Source organism: Enoplosus armatus, chromosome 10, assembly GCF_043641665.1.
Source record: "Enoplosus armatus isolate fEnoArm2 chromosome 10, fEnoArm2.hap1, whole genome shotgun sequence".
NCBI lineage: Eukaryota > Metazoa > Chordata > Actinopteri > Centrarchiformes > Enoplosidae > Enoplosus > Enoplosus armatus.
Window position 1 is genome coordinate 768,913 of NC_092189.1, and position 24,735 is coordinate 793,647.

Genomic DNA, 24,735 nt, shown 5'->3' on the forward strand with positions numbered 1-24,735 from the left:
TGGTGACGCGATTCTGTCACCCTCGCAACCTCCCTTACACTCTCATTTGCCCCAACTCACACACACACATACACAAAGGCGAGCGTGTGCTGCTAGATGTTATTTGAAGGGACATCAGTTTCTATGAAAGATAATAGCCTTGCAGCTGGGAGCCAGCAGTCATGATGAGCCCTGCAATCGTTAGAGGTTGGGGGTGAGATATCGGCTGGAGGAGCTATATTATGCTTGGAAGGTCACAGGACTGATATCCATTAAAAGACAATCTCCATCTTGAATCAAACATGGGCGTCATTTGGAAATGGCAAGATGTGCCATAATTGGATCTTGTTTTTAAATCATTATAAGAGTGAAGAAAAAGAAAGCAAGGATTTGATTGGAAGATCTCTTCAGAGGAGCATTTGGGACCGAATGAAGGTTCTCTGAAAATGTTGAGTTAACTTAAATGTCTTTCATGATAATCAAAGAATAATGCCAATGTCTCTTCGTCAACCTACAACAACCTGTGCAACTGCTTGCTTGTTGCCATGTTTGTGGCAATTTTTCAATTGTTATTTTTTACGGGTGTAGCGAAGTAGTTGTTGCCAGAATTGTAGCTATTGACGTCCACCTTTAAATCTCTGATACGTTGATCGCACTCAATGAGATCCTCACCGGAACCAATCACTTTTTGGCCTTCATGGCCCCGTTTACAGATTCGTGTGAATCAGGCTCGGAATGCCTCCAGTCCAGGAGGAGGTGGTGGTAAACCTGAAGCCTTTTTGGTGTCTGCCAGAAACACCAGAAGAAGAAAAAATAGTATTTATTATCCCCCCACTGATAATGGAAAGTAGTTACTAGTTAGGTTGGCCGAGCGGAGGGTGGCCTTGGTCTCTGGACTCTTCAGCTTTTTGTCCATATGGTCTTGACCCTGGAGGGCCTTGTACCTAACTGGACTGTATCCTAAATATACCTAGCCTGATTCCAGACCCCCTAATGTCTGGCACGGTCTTTGGCTGATGTGTGTGCCGAGTTTGGAAAAACCAATTGACCAATCAAGAACCTTATCTTCCCTACATAGCTAGCTAGATCGGAGCTGGCAGGATAGGCAAAAGTCATTTCGTCAGACAAATGAATAGCAAAAAAGAACGACAATGCAGTTATTCGTGCTGATGAAGCAAACACACTCTCCGTCTTTTCAGATAGTTTACGTTCACTTGCGTTTCCAAGCACACTCAGCACCTCATCAAAATTGGACGTGGTTCCCATGAAATATACTGTACATATCCAAACTTGGGGCGGACTCTGCCCTCCATAAATTAAAGATCATGTTTACTGCAGCTGTAACGTGGTTGTCATATGCCCCGGTGTTTTTGTTGAGCCCCTAAGAACTGATCTCTGGTCGTGCATATGACAGATGAGAATCCTACCAGTCTCATTTTGCTTTGATGCCACAGAGATTGGACTAATTCCTCTGGCTGGGAATCAATCCTCTGTTTCCCCATGTTGAAAAGCGAGTATTTTCCTCCCACTAATCATAACACTGACGATCCCTCTCTTCTCTGCTGACGTGCCCTCAACAAACACTGAAGGATATTTGTCAAGCTCTCGTCCCCGCGTTTCCTTAATGACTTGTCATAGACATCTGAAAGAATCTCTGCATGCGGATATAATTATCCTTGTTTTGCTTTTGTATCACTCAAGTGCTGGAAATCAAGTTAATTCAATCCAAACAATCTTGTGCTGGCACTTGATAAATGCAGTAATCGGGGGGGGTTCTACCACTCAAACCTCCAATGAGCAGAATGAATGGTAGACCACATTGAAGTCTTCCTCTTAGTCAGCTGTGCTTAATTTTATCTTTCAAGATTCAAGCAGCTCTATGGTTACGCAGTTTCATCTGATATTAGACAAGAGAACTATGATCAAGAAAGTTCAACTAAAACATGTAAAATAAATTAGTTTATTTATAAACGTATTTATCAGACAAAGGTATCATTGTAGCATGTATAAAAACATTAAGATGTACTTGACAGCTACTGATCTCGCATGTCAACAGCTCCATCTCCATCAAAGCTCAGGCTTCAGACTGCTCTGAACGATCCGCTTCAGTTTTTTCAACCGCCGTGTCTATCTGATGTCAGAGAGGCACGGATGTCCTTATATGGTAATCTCTGCACCAGAGGCAGACCAGATGTTTATGTTTATGTCAACGTTGCTTAGTAATGTTAGGTTCACAGTTTGCCTTTGGAGATTCTTATAAAGACTTCCAGAACTTGGCCGGCCAATCAGAAGAAAGTGGGCTTTTGGGGGGGGGTTTAAAGAGACAGGAGCTCAAACGGCTTGTTTCAGACAGACGGTGAACTGGGGGGCTGCGTGAAGGGCCAGGAGAAGATAAATCAGGACTTTTTTGAACAGTGAATCATGCAAAGCTACTCCGGTGGAGTCACTAAATGAAAATACAGAGCTGGAAATGAGCATAATGGGGCCCCTTTAAAGAAAGTCTTAAACAAGCGAAGAACCCGTTTCTCAGAGTTCACAGCCTCATCAGCCGAAATCTTTGCAACATCTGATACGATGCTGTTGCACCGTGCAACAACATCATATCTTAATGGAAGGCGACAGACGAGCCCCTCCGTGCATTGTGATACTCTTCCGGTGAGTGAGAAATAATGTGGAGGAGAGAGCATTTCATTGACCCCCCCCCCCCCCCCCCCCCCAATCCCTGAAGAGCTGAGGGACGCCCATGTCATGGAAACAGTGTTTGGCACACAGAGAGGCAGAGATAGGAAGGTGGAAGGAGGAGGTGGGGGGGGGGGGTGGTGGTGGTGGTGGATAAAACAAAAATGTGATGAAAAACAGAGAGAGAGAGAGTGAGAGAAAAACACATCAGACAGCGGATTTTGAAATTGCCTCGTGCCAACTCTGCTTATTATACTTCACATCTCATTATGTGGCGGGGGGCTTTTTTGGAGATGGCTGTTTGTCAGCCGCTGTGAGCGGAATAACAATGACGGCTTGTGTTTCTGCTTCATTTGCAGAGGGAGAAGAGACACACGGGAGGCGCACCGCCAGCGACACCGACACAGGCAAGGTCTCGCGTCGAGGAGACCTCAGAGGGCACCGCACCTTTGTCCCGAAGCTGCTCAGCAGCTCAGGCTCCTTGATGCTAAGCTGCGAGGTAGCTGTCTCGGGTGAATGTTTTTTCTCTCACTGCTCGTGGAGTGTGACAAACACGGAGTTTAGAGCCCTTTTTCAGACACTGAAACTGTTGCATTGCTGACTTTGTCTGTCTATGAAAGCAATGCCTTCACAGTAGTACCAGTTATGGATTGAGCTGCAATACTTAACCCCACATTTGGCACCCAGTGCACGAAACAGAGGTGAGTTGGAACATATGAGAAAAAGAAGAATGTGTTCAGTTCTCTCGGAGGCCGCACCAGTTTGGGCTTGTGTCCACATAGCCTCCGCTTTTATGATTTTCGATGCGTAAATGCAATCGCCGGAAGTAAAAAGCTAATGTTAGGCTATAAACCACAGTCGCATTACTTCTTATAGATAGATATAGATATGTAGACAGATAGATATAGAGCAGGGGTATTCAACTAAAGTTCGAAGAGGTCCAGTTAGAGAAAATGTCCTCAAGCAAAGGTCCGGAACATCATAATGTCTAACTTGCGTTGTGATTTAGTGTGATATATATTGAAGTAGCCTAGTAGTTGTATCAACGTCTGCATGTCATCAACAACTGTCAAATCAAATAAAGAAAGTACCATTCAAAAACATTTTGACAATATTTATTGTCACTTAACATTGAACTATACAGATATATAATACTGTAGATATGTATAATGTTCTTCTCTCATTAAGTAACAGAAGGGCTGCATTTAAAAATAAAACAGCTTTTGAAAAATTGTGCATCTTAAAATAAAGTGCTGAATTTTAGAAAAATATCATTCACTCGTCTCTCCGTCTTCTCTCCCTGTATCGGTCACTCGCCTCTCACCTTTCTCATCTGTCTGTATTCAGAGTCGCAATGTTTATCGCCTGGAATGCACAGATTTGATTGGCTGAGTAGCATCACGTGGGCTGGCTTAACTCGTATCCAACTGGTCTGTGAGTTTCCTGATCCGCTAAACCAGTGCCTTAAAGACTAGAAAAAGCTGCATCAAAGAAAAGCCTCGGACCGCGGTCCACCTGTTAGTGACCTGTGATATAGAGTATAAACACAACAAGGCTGTAAAGGCGTACTGGTGAGTAGATGGATGCAGCGCCTTTTCTCTAGGTGGCCACAACGCTATGTGGACACAGGCCTTTATAGATTTTAAAACTTAAATCTTAGGCTTTCACGCCATGCCCTCCACCCCACACACCCCTTCGCCCACCCAAATTTATTCTCAATTGAAAACAAAGCAGCTAGACTGATTAGCTGCATCCAAAGTCCGTGTGAGTGTTGAGGAGAATGTTCCTCCCCAAAAATCGGGGGATGCAAATGCTTTTCAAGTATGCCCAATATTGGCTTTCACCCGAGCTCCTCCGGTCGGCTTTTTGCAGTGATAAAAACGTCAGGCTGTACCACTTTGTTACTCACACATTTGTGTCCTCCGGGAACGTCATTTAAAAGCAATGAGCATCCACAGTGCGTCTGCAACTGGTGACCATTATCGCACAAGCCACCAGAGCCCGGGCCAATAAATCAGCCACACCCCATGTTATCGGTCGATGTTATCTTATCACAGATGCAGGGGCGCACACGTTGGCCCACAAGTTACAACAGCGCAGGGTGGTAGCGTAGCGGTGCCACAATGGGATATAAGGAATCGGAGGCTCTAACTGCTGGCCATGTTGGGGGGCGATAACTAAGCTTCATGTTGTTTTCAGAACACGGGCAAGTACCTGTCCCTTTCACCTCAACACAGTACATTTGCCTCATGGTGTGAAAACCTCCGCTGTATGTCAACAGGAACACATAACATTCTGGTGGAGTTGTTGGGGCGCGAAACGTTGAGGGACATCAGTGCTTTGTCTACAGTAGAAGAACGGTGACATGCAGATGTTTTTGAACTAAAGTGTTATATATATATATCAGGCCCCCCTCCCCAAACAGGTGGATAGAAACATACACGGTATCCCTTCACCTTTGTCGATGGCACCCTGTTTGACTTCCGCGATGAAAGGCTGAGAGCAAGGTACAACTGATAATCTGTCTCGCTCCTATTTGTCAAGTCATCTCTCACTCCCGGGGATGATGAGCAGGGGGATAAACGGAAGGTGCTCCGCGCATTGGCTGATTGACAGACGCACTCCAGATGTGGAAATGATCCTTCCACGGAGGGCGGGACCTCGGCAAAGTGGCGAAATACCCGGGGCGGTCCCCCTGTCTGACGGACGGGCTGGGTTAGGGGCTGGAGTGATGAACTCCTTCTCCACTTGAGGAGAAGCACCTGCCAGCCTGTCTGTCAGGGTTTTTCGCCCAGCGGCTCTGGCAGATTGGAGGGGGCGAAGGCGTTGGAGCTGCTTTCGGTCTGCCAGGGAGAAAAGCCGGGCAGCTCAGCCTGTGAGAGACGCAGACGATGTGAAAGTTTATTTTGCATTGTCAAACGTGGCTGTTCTTTTTTTTTTTTTTTTTTGTCACACCTCATTGCTTAGTAATTTGATGAGCTCTGTGTGTGTGTGTGTGTGTGTGTGTAGCCTGAAGAGGCTAAGGCTGTTGAGAGAGAGCATTAGCCATGGATGTTACAGTGCCAGCACAGCGTCCCAGCATGCGCTCCCACCAGGCATATTGTTGTTGTTTTTTTGTTTTTTTAATCTTGTTATTTTTAACCAGATGCTTATTTTATGGGTCAATACAGCAAGACATCATTACATAATCCACGGGTCTTATCTGTTCATTGAAATCTTGCCGGAGCCAACCGATCTGCAGGCTGTTTAAAAGTCTGGAATCATACTGAGAACAAGCTTTTTTTCCCCCAGGGCTTTCAAAAGCACCTCGCAGTCTTCAATGTCAGATGGAGTTTGGCTCGGTTGTCATGGAGATGGCTCCGTGGTTTTCATCTAAGTATGGAACTCAGTTGTCTATGGGAGCAATGGTAAACCCCCAGTCTTGGATGGTCCAGAAATGAATGCCATGATCTTGATCTCTCTCCAGTGGTCCACTGACTGGGGGTGTTATCTTCAGAGCCTCGGCTCTGCTCAGCAATACATTTAAAAACTGAACACCTGAAATGTCGGGTGGTCCTGTCCACCACTTTGGTCCAGAGTGGAGTGTCTCAACAACCACTTGGTGGTTTGGGAACCAGACATTTATGGGAATATACCAGACATTCAACCATGATTGTGCAAAAGACAGATAAACCCTACTAATTTTAGCGAACCCTTGACTTTTCCTCTAACGCCACCATGAGGTTGACCTTTCTGGGTTTTTTTTTTTTTTTTTGATAAAATGTTTCAAAACTATTGAATGGATTGCCATGAAAGTTGGTTCACACATTCATGACCCCCCCCCCCCCCCCCCCCCCAGGATGAACTGTAATCACTTTGGTGATTTCACTTATGTCCAAATATCTCCAAAACCAATGGCATTCCCATCAGCCTCACCTGTACTTCACTTTCAGAGCTAATTAGCAGACGTTAGCATGTTAACATACTAACTAAGATGGGGACCACCACCATCTCTTGGCCCCAGATAGGGTGGATTTGACATCATAGTGGACGTTTTTGTGTGTTTTGTTTTCACAACACACCGTGAAGATTCCAAGTTTGAAATTGAACAGACAGACCAGTAGTGCCATTAAAACTGTTGTCTACATGACATATAGTGCTGACAACCTTCCAAGCAATCACACTGAGATAACTGTGCCATGGAACAGTGCCCGAAACGATACGGACAAACACACACTGCACGCTACTAAACGCAGAAAAATAGCATCACAGATGTTCCCTCCTCCACTTAACACTTGACTCAGCGCTTTTCTGTCTCTCATTGAGTTTTAAACGAGCTGCCGCATGGAGGTAAATGCCGGCACCCACCTGCACCCTCCAATTTCTGCTATTCCAAAAGGCACAACAATAACAGCTTGGCTATTTAGAAGTGGCTCGGTACAGTCTCGTCCCATAATAGAGGAAATGGGTGGGAATGGTGATGGATCTGCCCCGGCGTATTTGGAAAAGGAGAAGTGGTGGTGGTGGTGGGGGGGGGCTGTCTGAGAGAGCTTAACTAAAGAGTTCCAGTTAGCTGGAGGCGAGTTACAGTCACTTCAGAATACATTCATTAATCACGGCTAAAGCCTTTTCCTGCGACAATGGAAGAGAAAGAGGGGAGGGAGGTGTGGGCGTCTATGATCCAAAAAAACTTCTATCAACGTGTATGACTGAGCTGGGACATTATTCTATTAATGAAAAGGAAGGGATTGGCGTGTTTGAGCATTATTGCCCCATAATGCCTAACGCTATCCATGAGTTATTTTCCCAACCACCCAAATGGCTCCCTAGGTGCTGAGCATACCCAGATAATGCCAGCGAGGAAGCAGAAAAACCCCCCCAATAATTCTGGCTGGGCCGCGGAGCTCAATTGGGTTTACTGTCAAGCCCCTTCATCAGTTTAATGAAGTCCCTCTCTCCATCCTTCCGTCCCAAATCCCCGGGGGTCTTTGTGCCGACAAGACCACCGGCATCAGTCATCAAGGTAACTAAAAGGAAGTGTCTCTGCAGTGACTGCCATTGATTAGGTCTCATTAAAAGTCTTCTGTTGCTGAAATTTGAACTGTCTCGAGGAAGGCATTGTAATCATTGTCTGATTTAGGGTGTTTATTAGTGTTTGTTTCAACAGGGGAAAGGCAAAGTATGTGCTCCTAAGTGTGCTTTACATTAAAGCAACAGTTGAACATACTCATTCGTTTTCTCTGTGAGGGTGAGATATGATGCGACGTCTTCTACCAACACTGAAGTGACGTCTTCTGTATGTTTTCTGGGAATTTTGGGGGGGGGGTTTAGGAACCTGACGGGAGTTAATATTCTACATTGGGGGACATGTTATAGGGTGATTCCAGCATTTTTTGAGACTTGATACATTAAATATGGACTAATTTAGACCTGTAAATAAATAATTCATTGTTTGGACATGGACTCATGACCTTAGTATTTCCAAAAAATGGAACTATTCCTTTAAAATAAGACTGTGTCGGAAATAGCATATAAATAAAGGTTTGTTAAATATTGCACATGTATATATAGTAAAATAATACAAATATAGAAATAAAGATACTAAAGAGAAGAACTTTTAGCCTTCTTAAAAAGAGTCTGATAACATTTCAAGCCCTCAGGGAGGTATCGCCATCAACTAGGATGGGAGCATAAAAACTATAAAGGCACTTTAAGGTCTCATAGTTTTAAAGCAGGTCTAATGTACAGCGAGGAGCCCCCGAGGCTATTCACTGCTTTACACACAACAAAAACTAATTTTACTCAAAGAGCAACAAAACCCCAACCCTCAAAACATGGGTCGAACTTGACATTCACAGATGGAGGCGGGGTACTGAACCAGTCCACTCCTACCGGCTGGTCTTTGGTGCCAGGTAACGGTCAAAAGTTTGTCGACTACAACAGATGGTCCAGCCCTAACACCAAAAAAATCTGCCAGGATCAGCAGGTCATTGAAATTTTTTTCATCAGCCAGTACAGTACGCATTTTATTGAAAGGTGCATCTTTTCTTAGTCGCCTTAGAACTCTAATTGCAGCGCTTTTAAACATGAAGTTAACGGGTTACTTTGCAGCAAAGATGGCATGATGAGCATGCTTTTTTCTCCCAGGATCTTAATAAGAAAAAGTTGGTAGAAACAGTTCTATACACATTGTACTTATAATTTGGGTAAACTGTGCCTTTAACATGGGCGGCATGGTGGTGCAGTGGTTAGTGGTTCGGTCGCCATCGGTGTGTGAATGTGTGAGTGAATGGGTGAATGAGACTTAGCTGTAAAGCGCTTTGGGAACCGCGAAGGTTGAAAAGCGCTTTATAAGTGAGAGCATTCATTTCCATAAAACCGTTCCAAAACTTTTTTAGAAAGGATTTTTTCTGTTGACGTAATCAGAGCTATTATTGAGGTTGTTATGTCTGTCATTTTTGCTGTTTATTCTGCTGACCACAATCAAATCTACCATCTACCATACAGTAAACATGATGTTCTCTACATACCATGTGGCTTTGACCCGTAATTTCAGCACGCTCTTTCAGCAAATGCCAAAATATCACAACTTTACACTTTCACAGCTGCGTGCAGTTGATAGGCCAATCCCACCTTTTCTTTTTGTGACGAATCATGATATTAACTGTATTATTTTAGTTATTTCTGGGGTTTTGCGTCGCGTTACATGGAGTCAAAATGACAGCTTAAGCGTTCAAATGAATTGTTAGTGGAACAGCGGACCGCTCAGTTAGCATAGCTGGTATGGCTTGGCATCATTGACATTGGCCTAAACTGACCTATACTGTATCCAGTCCTGTTGCAGATTGAAATATATCAATTAAAAAAAAACTGTAGTCATGTTGTGACGTGGGTCTTCAGCTTTTAGACATGGCTAATGACCACTAATGAACATACTTAATTTGTGTTGGCTAAGGTTTCTAGCCAAAGAGATAGCTTACGGAACCACCCCAAGGGTCACCTGGTAGAAATTACTATTCCTCCCGGATTAATTATGAATCTATAAAGGTTAATGCATAAATCTATGAAGGTTATATGCAACTGTGGTGTCCCTGTTCGATGTTATCAGTGTACATATTACTAATCATATTACTAATGGGTGCGGACCCCGAGAGGTAACCTTATCTGACGCCAGGTCGTTTTTTTTCGGATTATGCGGCCGACATTCACAACATAAACCGATCTGAGACCTGCTAAAATAATTAGCACATTGGTATAATTCAATATAATTCGGACATTACTAGTTGCTTGCAAATGCATGATACAGTGTGTTGGATCCAAGCTAGATCTGCAGAGGAAGGTTTAGGACTAGGGTGGGATTATTATTCTTGAGGTGTTTTATTTCTAATTTCATCATATATAATGAATTTTACAGTCTACAGCCTACCGAATCTGACACCACTGCACTGTACCAGAACATGGTACACAGAACAGGCAGATTTCAGATCTAACTTTTATTTTTCAGCACAATGTCAAGTGGTGAAGTGTCAAGTGAAAAACAAGCTTGAAACTGTTCCTCGCTGCTCGGGGCTGTTATTTGTCGAAGAGGTACAGGTACAAGTTTCACTCTCGTTATACACAAATGTGTAATTTATTTAACTCCAGTTAGTCAATGCCTATTTTTCACCCATCTTTGTTTCATGACATGCCATGTCCATGAAGAAACACAACGCAGAGTCAAGCAGCCTGAAGTCACGGGACCTAAGACCTAAAGTGACCTGGTGGACGAGGGACCGTCTCCATTTTATAAGTGAAGTGAATGTCAAGGACTATTAATGGAGAGCGGTGACATGTGATTTGGAGTAGGTGCCGGTGTGATAGCGCCGTCGGTACTCGATATTTCTGTATACTTGCACATAGATATTATCAGGCGACTGAGGGCAAAGACCAATAAACTAATATAAATTACTTTATAATGGTTTGATAGTTTCCACATTGCAAGTTTGCCAAAGGTTTCAGTGTTTGTTTTGGTGAGGCTTTTGCTTCATTTACATCTCGCAGAGTTTGGGGGGGAAAAAAAGTGGTTTATGTTATTTTTACTTCCAACAGTTGGCACTTCTCCATGCGCTAGTTCCTCCGTCGCAACTACAAGCTACCAAGACCTGAACAGGAAAAGGATGGCAAGCTGCAATTCCTAGGCACCTGTGTTCATGTGAAAGCATAAAGGCCACAATGTACAGGAAACCCAGTCACGCGTATCTATACCTTAATTTGAACACCACTTAGAACATCTGAGATCAGCGGTGAGGAGCCTCCCACCCAGTGAGGTGGAGGATAAAGAGAGAGGGAGGTGCAGCAGGTCCGAGGGGAACTCAGGGCCAATGGATACAAAGGACTAGTATTACATCTAGACTCCAAGTCACAAGGAGTCAGCACAAACCATTCAACACCGTAAGATCTCTGCTGGGACTGTCCCCGTTCATATATGACCTCCTGTTATCACTTGACCAAAGTTACATACGATGACAACTAAACCAGCGCCATTGGATCTCCATTCATTGACGCAAGACTATGAGGTGCCGTTGGAAGTTCCTGGAAAAAAAATAGGAAGTTCAGTGAAGATTATTTTGTCAAACAAACAATGCAATACGCTGTAAAAGCTTCCTGAAATGGACTCCAGATTTCGCTTCTAAAAAATTTAACCCGTAAAACATCCAACGTCGCACAAACTTTTAACTAATATCCTTCCATGTCATTCTGTTTTCTTTTCCTACGTGAGCCACCACTTTTTTTTTAGCATCTTTGGAGCTCGGTGAGTGTCTCAGGTTAAAACCCCCCCCATTTCTGCCCACGTTATGAGTTCACGTGAAAGAAAGTTTTTCCTTGCCACTGTTGCCAAAGTGCTTGCTCATGGTGGGAACTGTTGGGTCGAAAGAGTCGGTCTCGACCTGCTCTATTTGTAAAGTGTCATGAGATAACTTTTTGTTGTGATTTGGCGCCATATGAATAAAATTGAATTGAATTGAATTGAATCGACGTGGCCTGCATTCCAGTTGGGCCAGAATTGGGGCTGTGGATGTGAAAGAGCCCTGTCGATTGGTGTAGATTTGGGGTATGGACAGTAGGCACTACCAGTGTCATGGTGCTGCTGAATTGTCCCCACCAATGTGTTTAATGATCTCAAATCTTGTCATTTTGACTTCATATATGATCAGTAAGATCTGTGCAGAGTTTCCTGGTTTGGAAACGATTTCATCTGGTGTGAAACGACGAGACCTGCCCAGATGATCTGGCAATCTCAAGCTGAACTGCGCGCTGTCGGCTAGCTGCAGCGCTGACAGTGGCATCTGTCGGTTGAATAAACAGTGGTTGAAGCGGTTCGTATTTATTCAAACATTCAAAAATAACAGAATGAATACATCTAACATCAGTGGATTTCATATTTAAACCCCCTCTGTGAGCTATTAGCTAATGTGTGTTTAATGCTCAGCCATTTTATCATCAATTTATTTTTCCATGAGGTGTTTACACTATTTTGTCTACTTAATCTACATTCTGATAGGCTTTCCAGGAGCAGCGGATCGTGAATGCACCAGCATCATACTAACTACTCCAGAGAGGGAGAGCGCATGCTTCACTGAGCACAGAAGATAGATGCTGTTATGACTTCGTTAGCAGTTAATCGATAACCTGGCTCTCTTAGTAATGAAGGAAATGAATGGGATGATTGTGTTGTGGCCAGATGCTGCTTCCTCGACGTCATCGCCACCAGCTACAGGCGGGGGATGCAGGCAGTGCAGCAAAATATTAGTTTGAATTATTAGAAAGAGGAGTGCAACGCATACCAGGTTTTCGGGAGCTGATGCCAATACTGATATTTGAGCGCTAAACAATATGACAACAATATATCTGGGAACATTCACTTTTCTAACATAAACATATAATATAACATGTTTGATGATGGTACCTTTAATTTGGTTATTGAATAGTTCAAATCAAGTGTTGAGCGGGACATCTTACAGTTAACGAATAAACTTAGCACCAAATAAAACAGTACAATTAAGCCTGTTGTTTCATCTCCTTTGTGGTCAAGTATGACAGACTGTAAAGGCCACTGAGGAAGCTGTCCCATTCCATTAGCATCTGTAGCCAACAGCCTTTAGCATTAATAGCATGTAACGGAGTAATATTTAAATGCGGAATTAAAATATTTACACTATCACAGACAACATGTTAACTGTCACAAGTGGAATACACTTGATACACTAAGTCATGTGAACCATCTTAACCAATAGGAAATAATAAATTTTTCATGGATGTCCGTTGAAAGTGGAGGTGTCTGGGAGTTCGGATTTGTTGAACTTTGACCCAAGCTGTGCTGACAATTAGTGGACGAGGCCAATCGCTGTTGGCCATTGGCTTGAACGGAATGATTAGCCCGCTCGTGTTTCTAAATTTCAAGAACTGCACAATAACAAGTTGGCCTCATAGTTGAGACCTTTGTTACTAAAACACTGTTTGAGTCTCTGAAGCAATGGCCTACTGCTATTGGGAGTTCTGGAGTGGCAAATACTGCACCAGCCAACGCAGAATGTGCAAAGCGTTAGCCAGGAGGTTGGGGTGAATGGTTGGTTGTGTGTCCTCGGTTTGCATACCGTCTCTTACCAAGAGAAAGTAGTTTGGTTTAGCTGACCAAACCTTACCCGTAGAGTTAGCCAATCAGAGAACACCCATTTGAATTATCTTTGTAACATTTGCAGCAGTTTTGTACTGCACTGACAAATGATGTCCTGCCAACTGGGCCATCAGAAAACTCATATGGGTTGTTTTTGAAAGTGATACCACATATTTTGTTTTTTAGTTTGAAAGACTTGTTGTTCCTTTCAACCATCACCATGGCCTTTTCCTAACCTTAACCAAATAGGTTTAATTCAATTCAATTCAATTTTATTTATATAGCGCCAAATCACAACAAAAGTCATCTCATGACACTTTACAAATAGAGCAGGTCTAGACCGACTCTTTATAATGTTATTACAGAGACCCAACAGTTCCCACCATGAACAAGCACTTTGGCGACAGTGGCAAGGAAAAACTTCCTTTTAAGAGGCAGACACCTCGAGCAGAACCAGGACTCTAGGTGGAGGGGTCATCTTCTTTGACCAGTTGGGTTTGAGAGAGAGAGAGAGACATTGAGATGGAGGGAGAAAGAGAGAGGGGGAGAGACAGATAGACAGACAGAAAGAGACAGAGAGAGAGATAGACAGACAGGCAGACAAGCAGACAGGCAGAGATGTATGGCAGCACCAGCAGTAGCCATAGCAGCTATAATTATAATAATAATGGAAATATGACTGATAATAGTAGTTACATCTGTAATAAAAGCTGAGATTAATAATAGCAATAACAGCTTTAATAGTAACAGAACTACGACTAAACATAATAACTGTAGTGACGAGAGTCAGGCAGGCCCATGGCAGCAGTACCCAGGCGTACCAGGACCACGATCCACAGGAACCTGCGAGACGACAAAGCGCAAAGAAACTCCGGGGAAGATATAAAGTTAGTAACATGCATTGGAGGGACATGAATGTGTAAAGATGGAGAGGGAGAGGAGGAAAGCTCAGTGCATCATGGGAAGTCCCCCAGCAGTCTAGGCCTATAGCAGCATAACTAGGGAGCTGGTCCAGGCAGGCCTGAGCCAACCCTAACTATTATCAAAAAACCGTTATCAAAAAGCAAAGTTTTAAGCCTACTCTTAAAAGTTGCTCTTTAGTCTTTAGTTGCCTAAACCTAACCAAATCTTAACAATAAAAGGTAGAAGATCAGAAAACAGTCACAGTTATTGGTAACCTTCAGAAGGCACTGGCAAATGATGCCTTCTTGCCAAATAGGGGTGGCATCAGAAAATGCGTGTTTGGGTTGTTTTAGAAGGTAATATCAAACAACCGATTTTGTCGTTGCGTTTGGACTTGGTTCTCCTATCAACAGTCCACGTTGGTTTCTTTTAACCATGACTGCAATCCAACAACCAAGCAGTTTTAGTTGCGTCAACCAAACAATCCTTAACCATAGAGGTGGACGATCACAAAATGGTCATCGGAATCATTTTGCAATGGTCATTAATAAACAATGTTATCCTGTTGAAATGGGTGTCAGATTAGAAACCACTCATATCATGGGTCATTTCGGAAGGTATGACAAATATTTCTGTCTTGTCATTTAGTTTGAAGGACTAGGTGGTGACCCAGACCATGGATCAGTAGCGCTGTATTGGGAAGGATAAGTATGTGTTCCGCTGAATTTACTGACACATCACTGTGGTACTAGATCCACACAAAAAAAAAAAACTGAGCAAGAGAAGGAAAAAATATTATCTCCCATGCCAGGAAGTCAGACAAACCTATTGCATCCTGCCTTCTTGAACTACACAAACTGTGGCATATCGTGTTTCTATTTCTGTCTGTTTCATCTTGTTAATCAATTGCGATGATCAATAGCGTGGCAGACCTTCTTTTAATTGAACATCATGTTTCCAAGGGGACTTTATATCAGCGTAATCAACGTGGAAAAGAAGCAGACAGAGAACAGAGAGAAGGCCGCCCCTCCTTAATGTTAATGAATTAGGAGGGTTGCTTGTAACACATCACGGCGTAATTAAATGATACGGGCCAAGCATCGACGAGCACAGGGCATATTAGATGTGCTACTTAATGTGACCAGGCAAATCCAAGCACCTTATCGATCAGCCGCTTAATGTTCTCAGGCTCAGCGTCAACCCTCGACCTCCATTTCATTTTCCAGTCATTACAGTCAGCCAGCAGGATTTAGTGCAGCTGCAGGCAATACAATGATACATCCAGAGACTGGGGGGAAAAAAGGAAGAAAGAGAAGGGGAAAAAAAATCTGAAGTATTTCGTCACCTTTATCCCTCTCCTCCCAGGTTCAAATCAATAAGCGTTGCTAATGGCTAAATGCTAAATATACTCGCAAGAGAGCATTTCATCCCGGCCCCGTCCCATCAGGCCAGGCCCCCAAAGCAACCATGCCGGCAGACATTTCGGAGACCCTGGCAGATCCGTATTGATAAGTCCGTGATTTGGGATTGTGGAGGGTGGAGGGGCAAAGGCTTAGGGATGAGGATGAGGAGGAGAGATACGAGAAGGGAAAGGTATTGATCAGCGCTCCCGTTCAGAAAGTTCAACTGCAGTGACTTCTTGGCCCCGCATTAAACAATATGATGTGGAGATCAATGGTGGTGTCAGGTGTCAGGGAGGGAGCTGCTTTTAAGGGTGAGGTGGTGCTGGCGGGTGGGGGGGGTCCTGAGAGTCACAAAGCTTTATTCCTCAATTAGGCTAGTCTTTCTAATCAATGGACACATGGATGGATTACGGAATGGGAACAGGTCCAGGGGCTTGGATCAGGGACTTACGACTTTTATCAGTGGTTGGTTTTTTTTTCTGTATATGTACGTTTAAAATGAACCTGCCCAGGGAGTGCAGGTCAAATTAACCATTTGGGCTGTATTGGGCACATCACAGTGACACCCACCCAGTCTCACTTTCTCCCTCCTTCACTTTAAGAAACATTCTCTCTTCCCCCAGATCCCTACATCTATGATACCCCTCGCCTGCCCACCCAGTGCCCTCACAGTTTCCTGCCCTGTGTCAATCACCTGACCATGCTCCTTCCTGCACATCGGTCCCTATTTCCTCAGTAAGCCTCAGTATGTCTGACATCTTTCCTCTGACTGATAATCAGCATGGTCAAGTCAATGCTAATTATATATCTCAAAATGAAGACGTGTCTAAGAGGGCTTTACAATGTCAACAATAGCAACGGCCACTTAGACCACTACATTATTTCATGATTATATTATGATTTGTCACGAGTGAAACACGTGAAAAACATCTCTTACCATTGCCTGCGATTTAACCCCCATAAGAAGAGCCCTGTTTTCCTGTGTTAAAAATGGTGCGGCTGTTGAAAGTAAACTTTAGAGTTGTAATCAACATCAGGAAATAATACTTTGCCCAAACTGGCGGCTCCTCTTCCTTCCTTTAATTCTGCCAGGCAGGTTGAGAGAGGCTGCGCCAGTTGTATGAAATAACTTGAGTGCTTTCGTTTCTGCGAGAGCGCGATTATTAATGAGGCTCCTCCAGGCAAGTACAGGCATGCATGTACAAGTGTCTCTTCCTGGGCTGAAAATGAAAGCTTTGAAGCAAATTTTTTGTAACTTTTACATATTAATGGTGACTCGCGGTGAGAGCAATTGCTGTTGACATCCAATAACTGCATGTTGCTGCTGCTGAATGAGAAGTCTAGTGCTGTATAAAAACAAAAAAAAAAGGGTCAACTTCTCAGAAACTAGGCTTGATGAATATTGCTTTTACTCGCTCTCAGAAATCACCCCACTTGAAGTAACAGTAAGATGAAAATGTAGATCAGACAGTGAAGGTCAGATTCAGGGGCATCTCACGCTTAATAAAAAGTATTATCAGATATTACCATTTTTGCTCAGCATGAATGTTCAAAGCGTACCAGAATGCACTGTTATTTACTTCAGCTTTGGGTGGCTCTCATTGCTCTATTGCCCCTGTACGCTGCAGAAACAGTCACCAATATATGGGAGGTATCTAAGGGGATATTCTGAAGACTAGATTTGGGTTCACTGCTCATATTAAGATGATCTGTCTCCAGTTTGCCAAAGATGGCAAAGGGGAGGTGAGGTGGGACGAACAAGCTGCAACCACTACATCTGACTCTGAAAAAACTGTCAATCAAGCCTTAGTATTTCACTACCTCTACAAATGATGTGAAACAATAGCAGCAAGACGAAATTAGCAGAAGATATTAGCTGTGTCCCCATTCCAAACTACATTAGAATTTTAACCATTGTGGGTCTGTGTGTTCACACTGGAAAGAGACTCAATGAAGTAAACTCAAAAATGTCAATTTTAGCTTGGCATTGTGTTTATGTCAGCCGATTTTTATTTACGTGGTTGGAAAAGTTGGCGCTATTTCTTATGGATGTAGTTAGCCATCGAGCTAGCTATGTTGGAAGATGTTATCCCCATTCTGAAGCCCACCTACAACCCCCTGATTGGTGGACTGTTTTTCCAACGGACAGAAACAGCTATCAATAAAGTAAAAGGCCCATTCATTTCATCCATAGACGATGTTTGGTTTAGTTTAGTTTGGTTTATTAAATGTATTTATTTCAGAGACCATGTACAAAATACTTTCACCTCAAAGAAAGAGAAAAGATGCTTAGTACCAGAGCTAGCTACTAGCTAATTTCCATCTTTAAGTAGGTGACTGACAGTTGGAGCACTTGAAGGCTTGGGTAGACATGAAACCTGGTCCTGGTTGAATCACCAGTTCAAAAGATGAACAACTGTTCAACTCCTTTGATAAAAAGTCAAAAGGCACAAGCTGTAAAAAATGTAAGGCGTTAAGTTAACTTCGACTCCCAAGGTGCATTTCGGAAGAAACATTCAATCACAGAGCTTATGGTGCCATGTGTTCACAAATTCAACCACAAAACATGTTGAATTTGCTGCCGCTCTGATGCGCGACCCTAACTGGCTCATGGGTCCACCATGACAGGAACGTGAACTGCAGAATCGTTGGATTACATGGAAGAGTCCCATTTCTCTATGTTGAGTAACACTGAGGATATTATTGAAAGCAATATTTCTAAAGGGATCACAGAATTGAAGAAAGACACAGAACCAGCGGGCCCTCCCACCTAGCAACCCTATTTGAACAAACTAGATATTTGGCCGGTGATTCGGAGGTTTGGAGCCAGGCTAACTTACAGTAAAAAAAATAAATAAAAATAACCTCTTGTCTATCCAAGCATGTAACAGGTGCTGAATCAGAATCAGAATCAGAAATACTTTATTGATCCCCGGGGGGAAATTATACAGTACTGGTACATAATGGGGGTATATAACAAACGCATTAGAGCAATGCGGTGCTTCAAATGCAGCTGCCTAACCTGTCTTTGGATTCTTTCTGTGTGGAGTCAACATGGTCTTCCCATGTCTGCGTGGTGTCCTCCCACACTCCAGTCAATGGATAGAAACATACTTGACCTTCTTGCTGTGAGATAACTAGTGTCAAATAACCAGATCATCACATGGAAATGTTGCAGAATAAGGCTGTGTAATGACTTGACTTAACAAAGTATGGTCGCACCTCTCTGGAGTCCTCTTGCGCTAAAAGGAAAGCTTCATTAAAAGGCATAAAATTAGAATTGAAATGAAAATGCAAACAGATGAGCTCTTGCTGAGCTTAATGGAAAACATTAGAGCTGATGTAAACTCCCCCAGCCCGAGTGGCTTGTGGAAAAGAGAGGGAAACAGAGATCGCGTCCAATGTTCAGGCCTATTATCCTCCCATCTATTTTAGCACATGGACATTTCCCGACCCAGAAACGACTGAGGCAGAAAGAAGAGGTGAGCAACATCTCGACAATCTCCTCCCCCTTTCTGTCCTTTCTTTCAATGTTCCAGCAGTCACCTTGCTGGAGAGGAGGCTGTGAGAGAGGCGATGCCAACCAGATTGCACATACGCAGAGAGGAACAGGGAGGAAAGACAAAGACGAGTGAACAGAGAAAAGACGCAAGTCATAAGGGCGGGATGCTGCAACCGGCCTCATTTCAAAAGGATGCTTGTGTGTTATTTTTGTAGTTTTATTCCTATCAGTAATGATTACCCTCACAAAGGTAATTGCTGAGATCTAAGAACACGTCGTCGTAACTAAAACAGCCAGACGAGGTGAGAGAGACGAGCAGTCAGACGATCAAACAGGTTTTAAACAAAACCACAAGTAAAAGACAGATTTGTTCGAAAAGAGAGTGCGAAGGTGAATGGCAATATTACCACCCAAACTATCTGTTAAGAATATCCACCGCAGTTTAGTATGGATGTATTTAAGACGACTGTATATCATGTTTCATTCCATTCCAATAAAAGTGGCTCACAACCAAAGGTTGGCATCATCCAGCCAGCAGAGCTGAACATTATTTGTAAATCGAGAAGTCATTTGTGGATCTCAGTTCTAGTTTCGAGGCAAACTTTCTGCCAGTCCGAACGACAATCCACTTGTATCACATTTATTATATGTATGTTGATTCACAACCTCGTCAGTGTCAAAACTAGCATTGGCAACCATATGTATTAATGACCTAGCTTGTCCGCCGTCCCTTTTTACGAACAATTCGTTGAGATTAGAAAATCAAGTTTCTACGTAATTTTCCGACACATTGATTCACCGGGGTGTCCGACTTGCGAGGTGCCCTTGAAAGGGTGATATGTCAGTGTTGTGTTAACAGTTTATTTCTGCAGAGGATCACCAAAGTCAATAGGATTCATCTCCTGCGTATTATGATTGACTGTCGCAGATTTTTGTTGCAATCCATCTAGTAGTTGCCAAGATTTTTCAGTCTTGACCAAAGTGGTGGACTGGCAGCCATTCCTAGAGAATAAATGAGTCCTTGTTGCATTAAACTGTAATTACCCTTTAATGTCCTTATAAACCCTCCAATGTCCAATCGCACGTTCCCAGAAATAGCTACCTGAATCAAATTCCAAACTACGCAAATATCCTGCGGTGATGAGGTATTCCAGTCAAGAGGAGCTTTAACCTTTGAAAGCTCCTCTGTGAACTAAAATCAGTTTTTTCTCCATGTTACCCAGCCTACCGAATGATTCCTCCCTCTTGACTCACTCTGCTTCTTCTAAAAATACGTTTCTCCTTCTATTTGTTTGGTATCCGTATCTTACGCCATCACTTTGAGGTCACAGAAATATTGTCCAAGCAGTTTGTCTGTGAGCATTTGCGCTCCTGCTTTGATTCTTTGCCAAAGAATTTAAGTTCATTCTGATGTGGCACTCCATGTGTGGCACTCATCTGAATGCCTAAAAGTATAAATATAACATAGAATGGAAATGAGCAGAGAAGCTGTAAAATTGGTTGATAGCAGGATGAAGATTGACAAAGAATAGGGAGAGGCCGAGACGAGTAAAAGGAACGTTAGGAGAGTTAGGAGAAAATATCTAGCTCTTTATCTAAGTGTGTTTGACAGAGAGAGGGAGAAGATGGTTGGCAGACGAAGTTAAAAGCAAAGAGACGGAAAGGCAACAGGTTGAAAAGGGCTCAGCTTCACTCAGCAGAGCATGTATTGGTGTAGTGGAGCACAAATGAGACAGATAGAGGATGATGAGTGGTAGGCAGAGCGTGGAGGGAAAGAAGAGAAGGCCTTTAGATCAATGTGAGGATCAGAGGGTGTTACCAGGAAAGGTGTGTGTGAGACTGTGGACATGCACGCCAATGTTCAGGTGCTAATCTAACCAATGAAGCTGATTCTGCGTCCCAATCCCCAACAAAATACATTGATATACAACTCATTTGATTACCAAAATAGTTCAATAGATCATTTCATTTCAACTTCATGGTGATTCTAAACAAAAAGTCAGGGGACCATGAATGTCTGTACCAAATTTGGTGCCAATCCACCCAGCAGGTGTTGGGATATTTCAAGGGATAAGTGACCTGCTAGAGGAAAAGGTCTGAGGATCACCGAATTCCTTAGGATTCATTGAGTGGGCACCTTGAATATCTGTACGAATTGTCGTGGCTATCCATTAAGTAGTTGTCAAGATATTTGACTCTGAACCACAAATGTCAACCTCATGGCGGCGCTAAAACAAAAGTCAGGGCATCACTCCACAGTTGATATTTTAGTCTGGACTAAAGTGGTGGAACAGCCGAACGACTGACCGACTGGCATTCGTACAGCCGTGCCACTAGCATGGCTAAGAATAATTTCACTTCCCTCAGCCTGTCCCCACCACCTATGCACATTTGGAAACTATGACTATTGGGGTGGGGGAGTGCAGGTGGCTTAGTGAGCTCAGTACCGTACCATGCATGAAAATAATCACTATGAGTTCCACACGTTGACGTATAATATACAAAATGTATATCAAATTGGGAGAAAGAGAGCATCAGTATCAGATAGGCGCATCGCTATTTTTCATAAACATTTTTTGCGACTCATCGTCACTCAGGGTGAAGCCCACTTGAGTAGCAGTTAAGGTCTTGGGCGAGGGCGAGGGCCTCCACTTAAAAAGAGCTGGATGCATGATACTAAAAAGATATATGATATATTATGCAATGGTCTGCACAGTTAATTGATGGGGGTGTGAATAAATTGTTTTTAAAAGTCCCAGCAGGGCCAGGAGGCTGACTGATGATCCACGATTCTACAAACGTAAGTTTGAACTGAGTTTTCAAACTCAAACTTTATTTCTAAGCTTTTATCAGTGAACAATTACAAAATGGAAGGAAGATTTACAATAGTTTACTTGTAGGCTTATTTTACAAGTTTGGAGAAGAAAAAAAACAACAACAAAAAACTTGACAGACTCAGCATTAAAGTAACTTCAGCCATTTCCAAAGGATTACCAGTCTAGTTGGAAAGGGAACACTTCAACGATGTTTTTTTTTTTTTGCAGGACCAGATGGTGCTTTTGCCCCTAAATCCAACCATGACTGCTGTTACCAGGTATTGGGACAGATGGCCATCACCGGGCTGATGTGGTGTGTCAACGACTACCACCTGGAGCGGCTCCATTTTGATACAGAGAAATGGGAGTCTATGACAACTGAGCTGGACATATTCTCCTTTGAGTATGATTCTGCCCGCCCTGTGTAGATGAGGAGGCCATAGATATAGGAAGCACACATACATACACATACTGGGCATCATTTGCAGATAAAACCACTGGTAATAGTCATGTTTACATTTTCTGTAATGTGGTAAAGAGTTGCAGAATGAGTCAGTGTTTTTACATCGACGATGCATTATGATAATGAATTGCAAAAATGTCAACGCATTCTTTTTGCAGGATTATCCAGCATACAAGTGGTCTCAAACTCATCGAATTATTAACACGTTATCACATTTCTGTGATAAGTGTCTTCACTTAACTGCTCTCATCTTCTCATCTGCGCCTCTCCTCCTGCCAAGTTGGTATTTCACCCTTCAAATTCTTTAAAGAGGTCCTGCCTGTCACGCTGCTGTACTCACTATTACAAACCTGTCCGTCACCTCCCGGTCAGCTAGTGTCGAGCCGTTTGAAAACAAGAAAGAAAGAAAGAAAGAAATGCCGACCTCGATCAGTCCGTTCTGAACCATTTTAGACCTACTTCAAAATTACCTTTTATTTCTAAAGTACTGGAAAAACGTGTCGTGGAGCTTCGAGTTGTTGAGGGGAATAATATTTTTGATACATTTCGATCTGGCTTACGCCAAAGACACAATACTGGAACTGCTCCTGAATGACATCCTTATGCAGGCAGATGGGGGGGGGGGGCACACCATAAGTACTGCCTTTGAAATCATTGATCGTACCATTGTATAATAATCGTCTAAACAGATGCGTTGGTATCTCAGGGAAAGCCACTTAAAAGTGACTTAAGGGTCAGGGATAGGACCACGGGCCTTTATTTTAATGTTTATCTTAATCTTCTTAAGCTAATTTTCAATTTGTCAAATTTCCAAAGCCCAAATTACATGAAGGAACATGGAGGTTTTGGGGGGTGGGGGTCTGAGTCGTCAGGCAGCTGCCCATTTTGTCCAGCTGACAATCCGGCCTTTTTCTAGAATCCATATTTCATAGTCTGTCACATTGGGTAGTATCTAGTCAGTCTAGATATTCAGTAGATATCCTTGAAGTTCTGGCGGTAAATGCTGTCGGATACAGGGACTGCAGTCCGCCGCTGATGGCTGAGTGAGGGGAAACAGAGGTCTGGTGTAAATGTGGATATGCTTACTCTGGCATTCACACATGCAGACTTTCCTTCATTCTTTACCCAGATTGCAAAAGAGGTGAACTGTGCATTAGCAACGGTCATTCTGCGGAGCCTCGTAATTCGTCACAGAAATCACCCTTCATGCAAGATTAATTTCCTTGTGAGGACGAGTGCTATGAAAGGTTATAAATTGACTTTAATATTAACTAGCCTTGCCATAAGGATACGGAGCTCATTCTGGTTTTCCTCATTTTTTACCCCCCTTCTCGCTCTCTCCCTCCCCCCCTTTATGTCTCTCCCCTTTCCAAGCATGCATCACAGGCGTGCAGGCGTTCGTGTAATAGAATGTGATAACAAATCCAAATCACACGGCAGGAAAGTGCTTTCATTTGTCCAACAGTCGCTGAGCGGGAGCTCCAAAATGGGGCTTTAGTAAAAGTAAAAGACTTTTTTTTTTTTTTTGCATAGTGTGTACGTGTGTGTGGAAAAATAGATTATTATGAAAATCCGTGTGTAGCATTTTCCCCTTCAAGCAGATTTATAATTTTGTGTGTCCCCTCTGTCAGCCATTATTACCTCAAACAGAGACAAAAGGAGAATGCATAAGAATGAAGAAGGTTTCCTTTGACTGTCGGGACTTAAATATATATTTCTTTGCCGCCTGTTCCCACTCTATGCTGGGTGAAAAGCTATGCTTCTCTGAGCTTCTGAATGGCTCCTGCTTGGAGTAAATTATGATTATTTTTTTCTTCATGTGTCTCCCTTGATGGAGCACATCAGCCGACTGGAACTCCAAATCCAACCCTGTGTGTGAAAACGATTAGAGGAAATGAACCGACAACGCGTAGCATCGTTTTAATGCTTACCCTCTGTCTGCTTGGCTGTGGTCCCGTGGAAAAGTACCTGGAATCTCTCCTTAAGCGGAGAGTGGGGGCGATGAAGTGGGCACAAACATGTTGCTAACGTGCACTGGCAAACAGCTGCTCATTTCGACTTCCAGCAGACACAGAGCGAACATTGTCATTCATTTGGAGTCCTCCTGACGAATTTATGTCCGATATTCACTCTCCTTTTTGCTCTGTTTTTGGTCTCCACCAACTCCTGAGAAGAATATCAGGCTCTTCAGCGGCTAAATGCTCCATGAGCTAGTCTCCAACTGTGTCTGCCTGCTGTTTGCTGCAGAGTAGGTGGTGTACAGCGGGATTTTTCGCTGAAAACACCTGCCTGCGGCCGAAACATGGTTGATTAGAACTGAACCGAAACCGGTGAGAGACTAAAAAGCTCTGGTAGAG